Source organism: Onychomys torridus, chromosome 5 (genome assembly GCF_903995425.1).
Source record: "Onychomys torridus chromosome 5, mOncTor1.1, whole genome shotgun sequence".
NCBI classification, from domain to species: Eukaryota; Metazoa; Chordata; class Mammalia; order Rodentia; family Cricetidae; genus Onychomys; species Onychomys torridus.
The window spans coordinates 92,747,454-92,764,537 of NC_050447.1; the positions used below are offsets into that span (position 1 = coordinate 92,747,454).

The following is a 17,084-nucleotide window of genomic DNA, read 5'->3' on the forward strand; positions in this document are numbered from 1 at the left end:
GGCGCTGTCCCACTAAGCCAGTGGAATTATCTATTGGGGGAAGCCAGTCACCTAGAGTGGAGGGGTGCGTGCTGTGGTTTGAGATGCCATCCCACCGCACACAGTCCAGTCCAGCCGCGAGAAGGTCGCGCCCAGACCCTTGGCTCTTCCTTGATGGGGGCAGCGTTGGGTGGGTGCATGGCCTGGTGGCCCGGTGGCACTGAGGAAGATAGCTAGCCCAAGAGAATCCTGGCCCCTTGACCTGACTCTACCCACACCGTCCACGGAGCCGAGCGCAGAGACCCATGTCCCAACTTCCATCGGACATCCTTGCCCGTTTATGTTTGTGTGGCTAGGCTTGGGTTTTGTGTCTGGGTGTTTATGTGTGTGCACGTGTGTCTGCACGTTTGTGTGTCTGGTCTTTTAGGCTCTGGCTTGGCTGTATGTGTGCATGCTTGACTGTGCGGCCGGCCAACCGGCCGTCCCTCCTTTCTCAAGCATGGGTGCGCCATACAGTGAAGATAGACAGACTTTCTTGCTGCAGGGCTCTTATCCATTGGAAAGGGAAGATGTTCCCAAGTTAGGGTCTAGACGCACGCTTCCTTCCTAGCTCAGGACCCTCCATAGTACAGTACTCTCCACAGGCAAGGTGGGAGGCCGGACGGCCGGGTGGGACTGAGGATGGCCCAAGCGTATCCATCCGGGCCCGGGCGGGGCCTTCCTCTGCCCCCCACCGTGCACGCGCCCAGTGCCAAGACCCAAGTTCCAAGTTCCCAGGGACCCATGGTCGTCTGCCCAGCGTGCAAGAGCCCTTCTCCCTTCTTTGGGCGAGGCGGCCCATCGCTGCCGCTGCCTGGGGAGGGAGGCCTCTGCCATGAAGGAATGGATGGACCGGTTCGCGGTGGGGGGGGGTGGGGGCAGAACCTGGAGCCCAGGAGCTGGCCTTCCAGGTTCCAAAGAGAGAACCCAGGTCCCTCCTGGAAGCCCACACCCACACACGCGCTCTCTCCAACGCGATCCCAGAGATCCCAGACGTCACATCTTCCTGGAGGCTCCAGGAGGTAGGGGAAGGGGGTGTTTGTCCTGGGGAGAGGAGGAAGAAGGAGCATTGGGAGGAGGAGCCGACTGTTAGTTGCCCAAGGGTGAGAGATGACAGTCGGGGCGAGCACCCCATCCCCACCTCTGGGGAGCACCGTCGGGACGGTGTCCACCCTGTCTCTCTCTCTCGGGGGGATGGCTGACCCGAGCGATCCGGCCGCCTTGCCTGCGCCTACCTGGGCGCCTCCCCTCCCCTGGAAGGCAGGAAAGAAAGCGGCAGAGCACAGCAGCCCGGGCAGGGCCATGAACCCCACCTCCCACCCTCACCCCCACACCCGGAGCCCACCTCCGTCGGCACCCAGCCCTGCACCTCCCCACCAGAAGGCCCACGGGCACAGAAATGGCCTGCAGGTCAGAGGAGGGCTCTGACCTGCCCAAGGGCAAGGGGCTGGCTGCCTGGCCACAGGCCCCGGGTGGGGCGAGTCGGGGGACCCAAGCCAGGCCCTGCCCTGGAAGGAAGGCCCCGGGGAGCGGGAGGTGCGGGCGCGTGCACACCGGACCCGCCCGCCCCGCCCGAGGGGCGGAGGCCCAGGGAGAGGGAGGAGCAGGCTTGCGGGCCAGCCAACCTGCCAGGGGGGCCCGGGTGGGTCCGGTGAGCGCGGCCGGCCGATGAGGAACGGGAGAGGAGAAGGTCCGGGGGCAACGCTGGCCAGTGCCGGCCCTGGGTCCCCTGTTCCGGGCCACGGGCCACGGAGCGGGACAGAGGGCCGAGGAGGGCCTAGCTGGCGGGCAGGCGCGGAGGGGTGGGGCTGGAGGGGGGCTCGGGGACGGTGGGTAGGTGAGCTGGGCTAGGTGGGTGAGCTGGGCTGGGAGAGCGCAGCGGCCAGGCTCTCGAGGCTCCCGGCGACGGGCTCGGTCGTCTACGTCCATACCACCCTGAACGCGCCCGATCATCTGATCTCGGAAGCTAAGCGGGCCTGGTTAGTACTTGGATGGGAGACCGCCTGGGAATACCGGGTGCTGTAGGCTTTTTGCTTTGCCCCTTTTGGGGCCCCTGGGCCAGCCCAGCACAGACTGGACCCTCCCCTCCCCGTCGCCGGCCGCAAGGCTGCCAATTCACCCAGCGCCCGCAGCCCTCGGGCGTGCTGCAAACCCACCAGGGGAAACACCCCAGTGGGGGATCATCCCAGGACCCCCGAAGAAGCTAAGAATCGGATGAGAGAGGCATGTCCTGACTGACATGCAGCCCAGGCTAGCCTTGCCCTCCAGATCCCGGGCCACCATCGCACCTGGCTGCCTGGTTCCACAGGCGGTGGGGGGTCACGGGGGGGACTGGGAGGAGGCTCCCCGCCCGCCCGGACACGGGGCAGGGGGGACAGATCCGCACCCACCTCCACACACCCCACTCCTTGGAAGCAGTCCCAGAGGAACAAGGCTCCCACCCGAGGCTTCCACCACCCCCACGGTCCCCACCCAGGGTCCCCACGGGGTCGGTGGGTTGTGTGTGCCTGCCTGCCCGCCCGCCTGCCTGAGTGTGTTAACTTTGGGTGCGTGCATAGGTGAGTGGGCACGTGTGGGTGTGTGTGTGTTCGCCTGTACTCCAACTCAGGACATCAGGCTTTCATAGCAAAAAGGACCATCTCGTCAGCACAACATATATTTCTAATACTAACACAGCAACAGGAAGCCCTTCGAGAGTCCCATACGTAGGCTGTAGGTTAAGCCAGTGATAGAGTGCTTACCTGATAGCAGACCTGAGGTTCTAACCCCAGCACTGTTTTATCACGCAACTGATTGATTTAAGTTTCTAGCTATAACATTAAGGAGCCACACAAGTGGGTTTTTATGATTCAGTTTTCCCTCCTCAAAAAACTCTATTCTTCTGTAAGGTCTGTATCCTTTTAAATCCCTAAAAGTAAAGGTAACCAATATTTCTGGGCGCAGGTGACAGACAAGAGTTTTGGTTTGGGGTTGTGCCCTTTGCAACACACACCAATTCTCAACTTGCAGTCTATCATAACCTGCTACATGGACATTTGCTATGAATGGTAAGAGCAGGCTCTGGGTCTGTGAACTCTATCCTGAGAGCCCTGGAAATGAGCGCTCCCCAAAGACCCTAACAATGTCCACTTACCACCCCTGCCCCCCCCCCCTGCCTCTCAGCAGGGTAGGTGCACCAGGGCAGGGGCTGGAACTCTGCTGGGATTGTGCCGGGGAGCTAAAGCATCTGCTTTTCCAGTTCTGATGCTACTTCCCTTTCTGTGGGACTTGGCTTCCTCAACTGCAAAGTACAACTGCTCTAATGTCTTATAACTCAAATTTCAAATGCTTGTAGTCTAGCTTCTCAGATGAGAAATTAAAGGCTCCAGAACAGGAAAAAAAAAATGCTTTAAGACCCTCCCATGTGCAGCAAGAATAGTATTGTTTGAATCTTATCTTTTTTTTTTTTTTTTTTTTTGTACTCAGTGAATTTCCTTTGGCATGTATGCCTGTTTTGATACAAAAACATCTGCTTCAGGGTTGGGAATTTAGCTCAGTGATAGAGTGCTTGCCTAGCAAGTGTAAGGCCCTGGGTTTGATCCTCAGCTCAAAAAAACAAAACAAAACAAAACAAAACAAACAACAACAAAAACCCACATCTGCTTCCTATTTTGGATGTTGGGTGTGTGCTTGTGTGAAATAGACTATTCTAATTTTTATTTCATTAATCAGAAAATATTTGCTAAAGATGAAAATGATCCATATTCACCTTACTAAAGCATTTCAACGGTGCTCTTATACCCAAGCCTTGTTTAGATTTTGCAGAGAAGCAAAAGAACTGTCTGAGGTCAAGTGATTGGTCTGCAGAGAAAAGGAAGCAGGAAAGGGAAGTGTGTATCTGGTGAGAGGGCTTAGCAGGTATGTGACCTTTGGTCAACCCCAACAGCCTGTGCCTGGTTCCTGAACCCATAAGAAGGTGACAGGAGAAACTAGCTCCCAGAAGTTGTCCTCTGAGCACCACCTGTGTGTGCCACAGCACGTGCACACCCATACTGTTTTGATAAAAAAATGAAGCCAAGTAGAGTGGTGTACAACTATAATCCCAGCACCAGAGATGGAGGCAGGAGGATCAAGAGTTTAAGGCTTTCCTTAGCTACACAGTGACATGGTGGCTAGCCTGGGCTACATGACACACTGTCTCAAAAATAAATGAGACAGTGATTCAAGCAGTACCTAACTGTTTATTAACCAGACATCTAGTGTGAGCAGGAGGCAATTTCACAGAGGACCAACGGTATCATAACAGCAATTTATTTTTGAAAGTATCTTTAAAACTTTCTAGATGAGAGCTAACATGTCACGCCTACTACTACATGGCAGGCGCTGCTCTAACTAGACAAGCTCACCACTGATTTGATCTTCACAAATCCTCCTGGGAGGACACCGTGTCACCATCCCGATTTTACAGAAGAGGAAACTGAGGTCAAGTCACTCACTCAAGGCCTAGGTCTTAGTTAGCTACTGTGCTGGTTACTGGATGATTGAGCCTGTAGGTGGAGATTCTGACAAATGAATGTTGAATCTTCCAGAACCATTCAAATTACTTGACAAGCCTCTACAACACCTGACACCATTGTGCTGAGCTAGTATTTCCTAAAGCGAGTTCATGGTTTTGGTAAGAGTCAACAAGACTGGGGGAGGGGCAACCTTCCTTGAGACTTAGAGAGGTTCTGTAAAACAGTCACAGGTAAGATAGCCCCTGAATTTTGCTTGACTCAGCTGTGCCAGCCACACTTACCTCTGAGAATCCTCTTCCCTGCATGCCAACCCACATCTTTTATAATGCCTATTCATATTCTGTGTTAAGGCAGGCAGGCTTTCTAGGCTAGAAATGACAAACATGATGCTATTCTCTGCTAAGTTGTGCACTAACGTTTCTAAAGCGTGTTTCAATGTTCTGTAACTTACCAACGTCAACTAGTCACCGATAGAAGGGAATTCAATGGGAAGGCCTGACTTCAGAACTCAGGCTAATCTGCAAGGCCATCTTGGCATAGAATGACAGCTAGATACCTTCCTGGACTTGAGATGTACACTATCCCATAATGAGATGCCCCTTCAGTTTGGCTACAAATTCTTTTACCTCAAAATTCTACTTGTTCTCTAGGGCAAGTCCCCTCATCCCTAGCACACACCTCCTGCTAGTCCCCACACCTCACTGTTATAATTGTCCACACCCAACTACTGCTTTCCTTGGTGCTCAGATTTCTGAGGTGACAGTCTCCCTTTAATTCCAACTGAGTGGCTGATCTTAGAAGCCACAGCTAACTGTGCCTGGTACAGCCGTGCTCGTCGGAATTCCAGTGTCTGCAGTCACTCTTTCCCTGGGCTGCTGGAACTATGGTTGATAAAGCAGTGTCCGTGTAGGAGGTGAGCATCTAGCTGAAGAGGCCAAACTTACCTGACACACAGGAAACAATGTACAAAGTACAGAATCATCCAAGTTCAAGTCAGGCTGGGAAAATTGAAAAGAACTTGGGCTGGATTGGAAAGACAGTGAGCTGAGAGTACAGGGGACCTAGAATGTGGCAGGCAGGCAAATGTGCAGGGACCAAGACTCTGAGACAGGATGGCCAGGCGTATGCTAAGGACACAATCCCCCCAGTTCTTAACTCACAACTGGCTAGGGTGCACAGAGTATGCTAGTATGCTAGCTTCTGCCACCAAGACCAAAACCAAACAAAAACCAGGAGAAAATGAACTTGTAAGGACAGGTTTATTTCAGCCTGTGGTTTCCGAGGCTTTAATTCCGCGATGCATGGCCCCACTGCTTCAGGCAACCTCACATGGAAATGTCAATTGTAAGCAGAAGTTGTTCGCCTTATGCTGTCAGAAACCGACAAGGTCCAAATGTGCCTTTCAAGGCTACATCCCTAATGGCTTATGTTCTTTCCACAAGGCCCTACATTTTAAAGGTCCCATCACCAACAGAACCATAAATAGGACCATGCCTTCAAGATATTTACCTGTAGAGGTCATTTGAGATCCAAACTATAGCAGGTGGGGAGGAAGATATGAAGAGAGACTGGAGGCTCATGTTCTTGTCCTCCAGAAGGCAGCAGGTGTGACTTATTGTCAACTTGACTGGATTTAGAATCACTTAGGGGGCATAATTCTAAGCATATGTATATCCAGTAGGACAAGACCCACTGTTTTAGTTAGGGTTTCTATTGCTGTGAAGAGACACTATGACCAAGACAACTCTTATAAATGAAAACATGTAACTGGGGTACTGGCTTGTAGTTCAGAGGTTCAGTCCAATATCATGACAGGGAGCATGGTGGCAGTGCACCCCCACAGTGATTCACTTCTGCTGTGGATGATTGATTGATAAATAAAATGCTGATTGGCCAGTAGCCAGGCAGGAAATATAGGCAGGACAAAGAGGGATGAGAATTGTGGAAAGTAGAAGGCTGAGGCAGAGAGATGCTGCCAGCTGCCACCATGAGGAGCAGGATGTAAAGTACCAGTAAGCCACGAGCTACATAGCAATGTATAGATTTATAAAAATGGGTTAATTTAAGATATAAGAACAGATAGCAAGAAGCCTGAGCCATTAGGCCATACAGTTTATAAGTAATATAAGTCTCTGTGTGTTTACTTGGGGGACACGAGTGGGGGAGATTTGTCCTGATCATGGGCCAGGTAGGACCAGGAAAACTTCAGCTGTACAGTTCCTCCAACGAGGCCACATCTACATCAACAAGGCCCTACCTCCTAACAGTGCTATTTCCTTTGGGGGCCATTTTCTTTCAAACCACCCTTAACATAGGCTGGATGCCCAGACTGCATTCAAAAACAAAAAACAAAACCAAGGCAAGAGAGCGTGGCGTGCAACACCATTCATCCCTGCTTCCTCACTATAGTGCACTGTGACTTTTGTGCCTCTTGCACCATAGTGGACAAAGAAAGCCCTTCCTGAAGTGACTGTTGTCGGGTATTTTATTATAGTAATGAGAAAAGTAACCAATACAATGAAGGGATTAACACACCCCATCCCTGCCCTGTTGGAATCCAACTCAGCAAGCATCACTACCACTGAGCTACACCCTCAGCACTAAAACTGCTTTCTTCTGCCTCACCACACACAGCCATGAGGTCAAATCCTACTGGCTCTGCTCTCTATGCGACCTTGCGAGACTCACAATCTCCACACCTGTGTCCTCCTCTGAAAAGTAGGACAATGGTACTAGTACTTCATAAGGAACTATACAGATAATTATGTTTTATCAACAGATTAACTATCTGGATAGAGAATATTCAAAGCTCTTTGTTTTTTGTTTGTTATTTGAGACAGGGTTGCTCTGTGTAGTCTTGGCACTCACTCTGTAGACCAGACCGGACTTGTATTCACAGAGATCTGCCTACCTCTGCCTCCTGAGTGCTAGGATGAAAGGTGTGAGATACCACCACCCGGTTCTACTCAGAGCTTTGAAGTGCTTTATCATTCCATGGCACTGTACAGGGTAAAGGAAGTTGCTTTGAGAACCATGTGTTTAGATGGCTTTTCAAGAAGCCGCCAGACAACCTGACTTGATTACAGCTCTAGCTGGTCCTCCACAGCACTGCCACTGCCACCTGAGGCCCAAATATTTCCAGTGCTTGTGTGATTTGTAGTTATGACCTAGTCATCTGGGTAAATCCAGGGCACTTTCCAAATGTTTACTTCTTTAGGACTAGGAAAAATGTCATCTTCTGCAGAAAATATAGAAGGCCATCCATACTGAATGAAAGAGACTAAAACTCTCCTTTATAGTTCAGAAATTTTTTTTAAAAAAATGCAATTTGTGTCTGGAGACATGGGTCAGTTGTTAGCATGTTTGTCCATCATGCAAAGCCCTGGGTCTAATCCACAGAACCACATACAACTGCACACAGTAGATCATATCTGTAATCCTAGCACTTGGGAAGTTGAGGCAGGAGGATCAGAGGTTCAAGGTCATCCTCAAATACACAGCAAGTTCCAAGTCTGAGGCCAGACTGGGAAACCCAGGACACCATCAACCTTTCCAAAAAAACAAAGTCTAAGAAGGAAAGAGGATGAGAAGGAAGAGAAGACAAGACAAAGTGGAAGGATTAAGGTAAATCACAATGTATTTCTTTACTTCTTTCCCAAAGTTTGTTATAGATAAAAATCAAACTAAACTTTAAAGGAAAAGGATGATCCAAGTTAGAGGAAGATCAGCATGATGTAGGAGGATAGTGTGAACCAAGTTGGTGATACATATCTGTGAAAATACCAGAATGCAACCCATTACACGGTACATCGCCAACAGAAATGTCCAGTAACCAGAGATCCAAGAAACCGTAAGGGTAGGAAGCCTCCCTGTTAGTCTGTCTTGGGTTCCGGGTCCTGGGGTCAGTCTGGATGTTCGTCTCATTTCAGCCTGTCCAGTGGTGCATAACTGCTTCCTTACCTCTGTAATGGGTTTGCTTACACCACGATTCTCAACAACAGGGAAACATATGGAAATGTTTGAAAAGGTCAGTGTTGTGGAAAGCCATCCTGTGAGCTTAACAGCCGTTACCGTCTTCATCAGAGCTGCTGAGGCTACTCAAAAGCCACCTTCATCTGGGATTCTAGTCACTCTTTGCTACACCAGGGAGCTATGTTCTCCTGGTTAGGCTTAGGTTATAGAGTATATACAGTGTGGATGCCATCTTCTATGCTCTGATTTTCTGGTAGTGTGGCTGCTTTGGGTCACCCACCATCCTTTAAGTAAGCTCAATAAACTCACTGGCTCACCAAGCTGGACTTTGGGGTAGAATTATTACTTTGGTCCATTGTTGGTGCCTTCTCCAGGGTGAGATGTTTTTCATGTCTCTACTGTAGTTCACTTGACACTTAGACACTTGCAAGGTATGTCTGGAGCCTCTCCTGAGACCGAGAACCAAACATGTAGTCTTGTATATGAGAATCCTGAGGCCAGAGACAGAATTGCCAGAAGCAGGTCTAATCCCAGGCCACCTGACTCCCAGGCTCCTTTCTTGTATTTCTAGGCTTTGGTTACAAAGGCTGCCATGTTCTGAGAATCTCCCTCTTCCCATTCTCCCATTCACAGGTAGACTTGGTAACTGCTCTTGACTCTCTGCCAAGCTGGTTCTGACAGACTAATAAGGGGCATCCTGAAAGCATAATCCCCACACAACAGACTAGAAACAGGCTGGTTTAAACTTGCTACTTTGAAAATGTACTTAAGGGACTGGTGAAATGACCTGTTTCCAGCACCTGTGTAGGGAGGGTTATACCCACCTGTAATTCCAGCTCCAGGGAATCCAGCGCCCTCTTCTGGACTCTGTAGACACCTGCACTCTTGTGCATCTATTTACACACATATACCCTCTACAAAAATAAAATCTTAAAGGAAAGGTGGAGCAGACTTACAGAGCATGATCAAATCTGGGTTTTAAAAAGCTCATAGTCTTTGTTTTATCTTAATATATATATATCTCATATTTCCATACACTCTGTTCCTTTAAGAGCCTGATAATAAGTGTGACATATCATCTAGTCATCTTGATAACAAACTGTCAGTAACTCAACAGACACTCAAAAGGGAACCAACTAAGGAATCCATGAATATATGTGTAGGTCACTGAATTTTCAAGGTCAATTTTCACAAACTGTCTGGCTTTCTTCAGAAGCAGCCCCAATCACACTTCTAGAAAGCTGATCGTAAAACTCATAGGAAATGAAATTTGAATCTCAGTAAACGTACCCTGGGAGGCTTGTTTTTTGAGATACTGAGGAATCAAATCTCCAGGCAAAATTATCTTGGGTCTTGTGATCTCTGAGAATAAATGCAATAAATGCATATGGCCTTTACCTAATTTTAATAAAAAGGATGTTTTACATGTAAAGTTAAAACTCAGCATAACCTAGGTACCTAACTTTCCCCAGAGTGTATTAGTTACTGCTTTGTAAAAATAAATAAGTCACAGTGCTTAAATGACAAACTGACAAACACTATGATCTGCTTCTGTGGCTTTGCTGGGTAATTTAACTCAAAGTCTCATGAGGCTGTAGTCAGTGTCGGCGAAGGTTGCAGTCTAAGGTGTCCCTAGCACTGGAGGACCTGCTGCCAGGGTGGTTCCCTAACATTTTGGTTGGCAAGCACTCTCTGCTTCTGACCCCTGAATCTTCTCCATGGAACTGCCTGGGTAGCCTCAAAATTCAACAGCTGGCTTGCCTCAAAGTGAGTGACTGGGGAGAGGAACAAGAAAAAGCAATGCCTTTTAATATCCCCTTCTGTCTCTATTCGTTTGATGCCTCAGATTTTGGGTACAAGAAGGAAACTGAAGCTCCATGTCTTCATGAGAAGTGTATTAAAGAACATGGACAGAAACGTAGAACCAGCAGTAGCAAGCGCATTAGCTTTTCACTTGTAATGCACCAGGGCCCACTACACTGTTTTCTTCTCCTTCCTTTTTTCTCTCCCACACCCAATATCTAGCACACCCCCAGATGTGTACTCATATTTTTTCTTTCTTAGACAATCCAAGGCAAAATAATATTTAATATTCTATCCCTACCTAAGAACTACATAGATAACATGTCTGCAATACATATATATAATACATATATACAATGTATACATATACACATATATAAACATGTATTCAATACACATACCCACCTGTAAGAGCAAATGAAAGGAACAGGGGACACAAAGGGATGTCAGCAAGACAGGACTCTGATCAAGCTGCAAATTTTATTTTCCTCCACATAGCTTATATAGCATAGGAGGGGAGGGGGCAGGAAGGAGGGAAGGGGAAGGGTCATGGAAGGGGTGCAGAACGTGGGAGACGTGCAGATCGTGCAACTGCAAGATGTTGGCTAAGGTCACTGGTCAGGGGCCATTTGTTCTGTTGCTAGGCTACCTGACCATGGATTGCTCTTTACGTTTGGTTGCCATGGCACCTGACTGTGGACTGTCCTCTTATCTTTGGGAGCCTCTGGTTAGTAAACAGGTGTTACTGCTCTGGGGAAGGGCAGTGGTCTTATAACTTGTTCTCTGACCTAGCTAGTATTTTTCCATAGTTCATGTTTGGTTCCTGACATCTTGGTCCCTAACACATATACACATATATAATATGTATACATGTATACAATACACATATATAATAATTCTTTTATTGTTGTTTCCATCTAGTGGATGAAAATGTTATGAAAGGGGATTGAAAAAAAATAAAAATGTTTAACTCAAAGCCAGCGAGATGGCAGCAGGTAAAAGTGCTTGCCACCAAGCCTGAGCACCTCAGATTGATCCCAGGAACCTGTATGTTTAAAGGAGAAAACCAACTCTTGCATGCTGTCTTCTGACTGCAACAGGTGTGGCCCCTTCTAACACACACACACAAAAAAAGTGTAAATAGTGAAAAATTTTAAATATTTATTTCAGGCTGGAAAGCTGGCTCAGCATTAAGAGTATTTGCTATGCTTGTAGAAGACCTAGATTCTGTTCTCAGCACTCACGTGGCTGCTCACAACCAATTTTAACTCCAGTTACACACGCGCGCACACACACACACACACACACACACAAGCAAGCGTGCGTGCGTGCGTGCGTGCGTGCGTGTGAGCACAGACACAAATGGCCCCCTAGTGGCCACTTCCTCTAGCCAGGCCCCATCGCCTAAGATTCCACATACTCCCCAAACAGGATCAGTGACCAAATGTTCCAAGAAGAAGCCCTGTGGCACATTTCACTGCTTCCACATTTTCTGACCCTGAGATGACAAGACAGTAAACTTGGATTAGGATAATACTGCAACAGGTCTAAAATTAACAAAGGAAAGCCTGACTGTAAATGGCTTGTTTAAGCGTTATACCAGGATTTTTACATGGGATTTGGCCTCTGCAATTCTTTAAAATGTTTCTTCTTTTAAGATAAAGTAGTGGCTGGGCTGTGGTGGCACGCCTTTAATCCCAGCACTTGGGAGACAGAGCCAGGTGGATCTCTGTGAGTTCGAGGCCAGCCTGGGCTACAGAGCTAGTCCAGGACAGGCTCCAAAGCTACAGAGAAACCCTGTCTGGAAAAACAAACAAAACAAAACAAACAAAAAAAGCTAAACATCCAAACTGACTTTTGGGTTGGGGATTTAGCTCAGTGGTAGAGCGCTTGTCTAGTAAGCGCAGGGCCCTGGGTTCGATCCTCAGCTAAAAAAAAAAAAAAAAAAAAAAAAAGATAAAATAGTGTAGAAACTCATAGTGGTCCTACTTAGACCCTAGAAGGTTAAAAAAAGAAAGAAAGAAAGAAAGAAAGAAAGAAAGAAAGAAAGAAAGAAAAAGAAAAAAAAGAAGGTTGCTTTTAAAATGAGGAAGGAGGAGGTGGGAAGATGGCTCAATGGTTAGAGCACTGGCTTCTCTTGCAAAGGATCCAGGTTTGGTTCCCAACACCCACATGGTTGTTAATCACCCTTAACATTGTTCCAGGGGATCCAATGCCCTCTTTTGGTCTCTGTAGGTACCCAGCATGCAAAATACATATATACATAAAACAAAACTCTAAAAATCTTAAAAACAAAATCAAAACTAACAACAATAAAAGTAACACACCCAGGGAGAGGAGGTGGACCTGGTAAAGAGATGCTCTCCTAAAATCCACAACAGCACCGTAGCTTTGGAGAATGTACAGACTCCTCGGGTCATCTAGATAAGTCAAAAGTGCAACAACTAGCTAGGTGTGGTAGAGCATGCCGAATCTGAGCACTAAAGGCAGGTGGAGCTCTGCGTTTGGGTCCAGCCTGGTCTACACAGTGAGTTCCAGGTCAGCTAAGGCTACCTAGTGAGACCTGTCTCCAAAAACAGACAAACAAGAAAAGTGTAAGAAATCATTTTGGCTTCGGTGCCTACAGCGGTCACTAGGAAACGTGTTTTCATTGTGTGCATAAGAACTCCCCAGAACCTAGCAATCTGTCCCTCCTCTTCCCTTCAGAGACAACAAAGGACCAGGAGGCAGAAGGGTACAGAATGCTAGTGTGAGCAATGCTTTCCTACCAAATCATGTATTTACGCATGCACACGTATTTCTAGGTTCTTCCTCCCACCCCCAAGGAAAACATTTCCTTTGTTTTCAGGCTGAATCTGCAAAGATGCCCAAATCGCTAGGTAACAGTGTCCTTACATAAATAGAACCAATGAGAACCTGGAACAGTTACTGAACCTGGATTAGTACTAGATTGCTAGCAAATAGCTCAATATGTTGCTTCTTGCTTCAAAATGTAATAATTTAGATGTGAAAGTTACTCATTTCTGATGAAAATTCTGGAATTCATTACAATAGAATAAAATAATATTTATTGTTTTTTTCCTTGTGACATGACATCATTTAGTTTTGCTAGCTCTTCAAATGACACAGTTACAGAACCTCTTTCAGCTGGCCTTGCCTGAAAACAATAACACGAGAAAGATATTAGATATAGATAAGCCCCGCCCAGCACAACCCCAATCATGTTATGCATAATAGAATATACCCTAAGTTAATCAGCAATGGAAAACAAACAGAAACACAAACCCTCTAAGAAAAGTGATGTCTTAATAAGGCTACCTGAGAGTCATGGTATTTCCGTCCTATCATGTGGTAGATCTGGTATGTGGCAGGTATGGAACCATCTCATTTCCGTACATTTCTAAAAAGACACACACGGTTAAATTCTGGAAACAATCAGGTGAGAAGAAGTACCTGCTCAAAAACAATCACCTACTTCAAAGAGAAATGGGTTCTAGCACAGCCGCAGGACTAAGAATGAGTGCCTCACCCAGGAAGTCTTAACACAGACAAGCAACATGATGGAAACGAGCTGTGTGCAAACAGATACAGAGATACAGGCTCTGTGTTTGGAGAGGAAAAAAAACCATGAAGCCTGACAGTACCTTCCGAGAAGGAACTAGCACTGCGGAACAAACACTGCTCAGCACAAACCCCTCCGTGAGTGCAGGTAGAAAGAGTGGGTGGCTCACCTCTGTAAACCGCTGCAGCTCGGTGCAGCAGAGCTTTTCTGTTCCAAGAACAGTTGCTCTCACCCATACCTAAAATAGACTGACTACTCCTGGCAAGGTTCACTTCAGCTCCAGAAGCAGCCGGAGGGTCTGTGGCGTTGGAACTGTGCCCTCAGGCCCCTGGCTCACAGACCTGTATATCGGGTTCCATGGTCAAGTTAGTGATGCCCTGCTGGGTTCCTAGGTTTGTGTGGTTAGGATAACCACAGTCTCGGTGCACCCCGAAGAGCTCAAGCGGGTGTGGATGGGGGCCAGCGCTGCGTGGCGCCAGGGAGCATGAGTGCAGGATTAGGGCACTTTAGGGACCCTCCTCCCGAGGATGACACAGCGTTTCCCCGTACCTGGCTCTCTCCCCGTCCCAGCCACATCCTCGCAGAGCGCTTTAAGAGGCTAGCAGAAACTGTTAAGGAACCCTGGCCTTTTTGCTGGCATCTGTTATTTATTGACAATGATTCAAGCCTTTTGAATTAGTGAGAATGAACTTGGACATGGCAAATGCATTTTAGGTTTAAGTTTAACTGTGATTCTGGTGTCCCTAAGTCCTAATTTTCCAAGAAAATTTTACTTTCTATGAGTAAATGTTCATTTCTCAGAGATCTATGTGGTTTCTAACATTCAGCAAAACATTGTAACTCCCCAATACTTGTCGGTTTACTCCAAAGGGAACCAAAAACTCCAGACTCAAGAACCAGGGAAGCAGGCTCAGCTGGTCCCCACTGGTTTGAAATGGTTTAGCTTCTTCTCACCTCACTATGACTTTAGGTCATATTTATGCCTCTGGAAACTGGGGACATGCCAACTATGGAGGTTAGCTTCCAAAAGCAGCAAGACATTTAAGTTTCCAAAGATAAAGCTACTCAGATGACCTAGCCTGTATCTTTTGCTTCCTAAAAGTACAGAGTGACTCATGGAAGACAGGGAGCATTGTCATGTACTCCAACAATTCTACTCCTAAGAGCATACTCAAAAGAATCAAATCAAATGTTCAAATTGGTGTCTGAGTGTTCATAATAGCGTCATTCACGATAGTTCAAAGGGAAGTCACCAAACATCCGTTAACAGATAAGTGAATAAACTAAGGGTGGCCTATCCATACCTTGAGCTACCCAGCCTCGAAGAGCAATGAAGCACTGAGACATGCTCCAATACGGAAGCATTTTAGAAACACCGTGCTAAGTGAGAGAAGCCTAGTAGGAAAGGGCTCATATCATATGGGTTTCTGAATATGAAGTCCCCAGAATAAGCAAATCCATGAATACAGAAAGCATGGTCATCACTGCTAGCGTCTAGGTTAAAAGGAGGAAATATGAGCGACTGCTTAACGGAAACAGGATTGGAGTAATGAAAAAATGTTCTATCACTGAGTTGTAGCCGTGGCTGCACAGCATTGCATTCAGGTCATTGAATTGACATTTTTAAGATGGTTATATGATAATTTTATGTTCTCTCTATTTTTCATTACTGATGTATGTGTATTTGTACACATGTGTGCATTTGTGTGTGTGTGTGTGTGTGTGTGTGTGTGTGTGTGAATGAGAGCATCTGTGAGCCACAAACATGTGGTGGTCAGAGGACAAACTTCACTTGTTTCCAAGAGCCTTGTGTTGTTCTCTGGTGTGATTTCCCAATTAGATGACCCCCGACCTCCCAGGATCCTCCTGTCTCATTTCCCATTTCCCCCACAGGGCTGCTGGGATTGCCGATACTCAGGCTATCCCTCCAGATTTGACGTAGGTTCTAGGCAATGCTTCTACCACTGAGCCACCTCCCAGCTGCTGTTTTATTCCTTGTTATCATGCTCACATAAAAAAGACATGGGGTGCATTGGGGAAGATGTTTCAGGGAGGAGCCGTATCTCAAACTCACATGCCTTCCAGGCAAAGCAGGCTAAAGAAAATTCCTGCCTGTGCTGGCTAGTTTTGTGTCGACTTGACACAGGCCAGAGTCCTCTCTAAAGGACTAAGGGCAAGCCTGAAGGGCAGTTTCTTCATTAATGATCGATGGAGGTGGGCCCAGCCCTTTGTGGGTGGTAGCACTCCTGGGCTGGTGGTCCTGGGTTCTAAAAGAAAGCAGGCTGAGCAAGCTATGAAGAGTAAGCCAGTAAGCAGCACTCCTCCATGGCCTCTGCATCAGCCCCTGCCTCCAGGTTCCCGCTCTGTTTGAATTCTTGCCCTGACTGCCTTCAATGATAAGCAGTGATGTGGAGGTCTCAGCAAAATAAACCCTTTCTTTCCCAAGTTGCTTTTGGAAATGGTGTTTCCTCATAGCAACAGAAACAATAAATTAGACACTGCCATTGTGTGTGTGTGTGTGTGTGTGTGTGTGTGTGTGTGTGTGTGTGAGAGAGAGAGAGAGAGAGAGAGAGAGAGAGAGAGAGAGAGAGAGAGAGAGTCAGTCTATGGCCCTCCCTACGGAACTTAAAATGAGGAATTCTGAAAGGAAGTATGCTAATAACACACCAAGAGCTTGCTGGTGTTAGATAAGCCAGGGGCAGCAGACATCCAATTGAGGCAAGACTCAGCAACTCTCATGGCAGAAGCCAGTCTCTCCCCTGAAGCTTTCTGGGCAGTCCAAAACTTAGATTGTCAAGTGCCAGCAATGGTTTGGACAGGCTTAGGTGACAACGCAGATGGCAGAGGTCTACCTTCCAAGTGGAATTTGTTGTTGGAGTGACACCTGCCCCTTGTTCCGTTCTCCTTTGCTGGATTCTGGAAGTAGTCAGGTATGACAGGGCAGGTGACTTAGGCTCCAGTAGTCCCAGGTTCGTCATTTACGAATTGGAGATGCTAGCCTTTGCTCTTTCGTGCTGTGCAGATGTCCCCTCTACTGTCCACCCTTGGTACTCAAATAGCTCCTTCCTGAGAACCAGGCAAGTCCTGAGTATGGTCACCCTTGTCCATCAGGACCTACCTTCAGTTGGAACTCGGTGGAGAGTTTTGGGGAGTCTAGAACTGAGAAGAGTCTACCTGCCAGAGGCCAGGCTGTCAGACTGCATACGCCTGAAAGTGGTTTAATTGAGAGTGAA

At 47.4% G+C, this 17,084-nt stretch overlaps 1 long non-coding RNA gene and 1 pseudogene across 1 annotated transcript; one reads left to right on the forward strand and one right to left on the reverse strand.

Annotated features, from left to right (window-relative positions):
- Nucleotides 1-1,935: 1,935 nt before the first annotated feature.
- Nucleotides 1,936-2,046, forward strand: LOC118584966 (annotated as a pseudogene).
- An 11,344-nt stretch (nt 2,047-13,390) lies between these two features.
- LOC118583514 lies at nt 13,391-14,330 on the reverse strand. Its single transcript, XR_004944951.1, has 3 exons — nt 14,021-14,330; nt 13,608-13,689; nt 13,391-13,446 (listed from the first exon to the last, which is right to left on the reverse strand). It is a non-coding gene; the product is annotated as an uncharacterized LOC118583514 (long non-coding RNA).
- Nucleotides 14,331-17,084: the final 2,754 nt, after the last annotated feature.